Source organism: Macrotis lagotis, chromosome 1, assembly GCF_037893015.1.
Source record: "Macrotis lagotis isolate mMagLag1 chromosome 1, bilby.v1.9.chrom.fasta, whole genome shotgun sequence".
Classification (NCBI taxonomy): Eukaryota; Metazoa; Chordata; class Mammalia; order Peramelemorphia; family Peramelidae; genus Macrotis; species Macrotis lagotis.
This window is the reverse complement of record NC_133658.1, coordinates 840,176,964-840,179,873: the sequence shown is the minus strand read 5'-3', so window position 1 is coordinate 840,179,873 and position 2,910 is coordinate 840,176,964. Positions and strand designations below refer to the sequence as shown.

At 33.8% G+C, this 2,910-nt stretch overlaps 1 pseudogene; it reads right to left on the bottom strand.

Moving 5' to 3' along the window:
- Nucleotides 1–1,621: 1,621 nt before the first annotated feature.
- LOC141489438 (small ribosomal subunit protein eS27-like) lies at nt 1,622–1,780 on the bottom strand (annotated as a pseudogene).
- Between the last annotated feature and the right edge of the window lie 1,130 nt (nt 1,781–2,910).

The window sequence follows — 2,910 nt, the reverse complement described above, 5'->3', positions numbered from 1 at the left end:
ATAATCACATATCATAATTTGTTCAGCCATTCCCCAACTGATGGGTATCCTTTTAATTTCCAGTTCCAATTCCAATACCACAAGAACAGAGCTGCTATAAATATTATTACACATTTAAGCCCTTTTTCTTTCTCATTTTTTTCATTTCTCCTTGAATACAGACCTAGCAGTGGCATTGCTAGGTCAAAGGATTTCATAATCCTTTGGGCATAGCTCTAAATTGCTTTACAGAATGGTTGGATCATTTCACAATTCCTCCCATAATGCATTAATGTCTCCTTTTCCCTACTTCTCTAATATTTGACATTTTGCCTTTCAAAAGAAATTTTTGTAATTTGCATTTCTCCAAAAAATAGGGAGTCGGCACATTTTAAAAAATATGACCATAGATAATATTGATAACCTCATCTGAAAACAGTTCATATCTTTTTATCACTTATCAATTAGGGAATAGCACTTATTTTTAATAAATTTGATGCAGTTTTCTATGTTTCAAAAATATTTCAATCTTTTTCTCCACATTCCTCCACATTTAGTATTGCTAACTGTATTTCCCTCAATCTCTTTCCCACTCATTTTCAATTATTCTATTCTCTCTTTCTCTCTCCTTTCACCCTTTCCTTCCTCAAAGGTGTTTTGCGTGATACTAATTCCCATCCATCACCCTATCCCTTTCTCCCAACCCCTTCCCCTCCAACTTTTCTCTAGGCTAAAACAGATTTCTATAACCAATTATTCCCTTTTTGAGTCAATTTTGATGAAAGCAAGATTCAAATACTCCCTCTCATTTACCCCCTCTTCCACTACATTGCAAAAGCTTTTTCTTGTATCTTTTATGTGAAAAAATTTACTATAATCTATCTGGTCCTTTTCTTTTCTCCCAGTACATTCCTATGTCACCCATTAACTCCATTTTTAAACACATTATCCCTTCACATTCAATTCCTACCATTGCTCTGTCTATATATCTCCTTCTAATTGCCCCAATAAATGAGAAACTCATAAAATCATATGAATTATAAGTATTAACTTCCCATGTAGGAATATAAACAGTTCAACACCATTAAGTCCTTTATAATTTGATTTTACTGTTTGCCTTTTTATGCTTCATTTGAGTCTTATATTTGAAGATAAAAATTTGAAAGGCCCCATTTCATTGAGTGACCACCTTTTCCCCTGAAAAAGTATGGTCAAAATTGCTGGGTTGTTGATTTTTGGTTGTAATCAAAACTCTTTTTTGTTCTGTAATGTCATATTTCAAGTCCTATAGTCACTTAATGTAGAAGCTGCTAAATCTTATGTAATCTTGACTGAGGTTTCATCATAATTGAATTGTTTCTTTCTGGTTGCTTGTAACATTTTCTCCTTAACCTGGGAGCTATGAAATTGTGGTACAATATTACTAGAAGTTTCCATTTAGGGATCTCCTTCAAGAGGAGTGGATTCTTTCAGCTTCTATGCATTTGCTTCTAGAATATCAGGGCAATTTTCCTTAATTTCTTGAAAGATAATGTCTAGCCTTTTAAAAAGTTTTTATAATCATAGCTTTCAGATAGTCCAATATTTTTTAAATCAAATTTCTTTTATTTTTTACAGTTTCTCATTCATCTTGATTCAGTTATTAGTGCTGCTTCCATCTGAAGGAGCATCCTTCTGTAAGTCTTGCCTTTCCTCCAGTGAGCTAACAGAGCACATTGGAGCATCCGACACAGAGAACCACTGTCTGTGTGTGGCTGAAGACCAGGGTGATTTTATAGCACCCAGGGCACTTTACATCCATGAAATAGGAATTGGTGCTCTGCACCAGGCATTTCTTCTTGTGCTTCTGCTTCTCCTCCTCAGGAGAGGGGTGCAGGAGGTCTTTAGTGAGAGGTATGTTGGCACGGGGAGATCTTTACTGCTGGAAAGGTGATAGTCCAAAAATTTTAAAGTGATCTCTTCTGGATCTATTTTTCATGTCAGCTGTCTTTCCAATGAGGTATTTCACATTTTTCTTCTAGTGTTTCCTTCTTTTGATTTTGTTTTAGTGTTCTTTGATTTCTCATAAAGTCCTTTTACTCAATTCTTCCCTTTACTCAGTTGTATATTTTAAGGAATTATTTTCTTCTGTGAGCTTTTGTATCTCCTTTTTCATTTTGCTAATTCTGATTTTTAAGACATTCTTCTCTTCATGGGCTTTTTAATACCTCTTTTCAATTTGACCTAATCTTTTTCATTGAAATTTTATTTTTCCAATTCCAGTCTAAAATTTAAGGTGGAAAGTGAACAGCTAATTGGAATTGGAATGATTAATAAGGTGTTATTTTTAAACAATAATATTTAAGCATGGTTTCTTATATAAATTAGATAAAGGAAAATTTCAGCTCAAAGATTTCAGATAAACATTAGATCTCAAGATAAAATGAATGGTCAAAACACTTTTAAAGAAGGAGTCATCAAACATATTTGTGTTGTGGATTCTTTGGCCTGTCTGGTGAATTATCAGACAGTTTAAAATAACTGAATCATTAAACAGTTTAAAATAATTGAAGGACAGTTAAGAAAGAGAGATGTATATTTTTTCCTATTCATGCTTACAGATATGCTGAAATCTATCCATAAACTCAAGTCTATCTATACTATCTTAAGAATCCCTTCACTAAATAATGCAATTATGGTGACACAAAGACAAATAATGGAAGAGGCAGAGCCAAGATGGGGAATAAAGGCAGGGACTCATATAAGTTTTCCCCCAAACCCCTCCAAATATCTTGAAATAATGACTCTAAACAAATTCTAGAACCCTATAAAAAGATGGAGTGAAACAATTTTCTCCCCAAGATAGCTTAGAAGTTTGATAAGAAAGGTCTGTTTCACCAGGATAAGAGAGAAACCCAGTGGTGTTCAGGTAAACCTACTGCTGACCTGGCC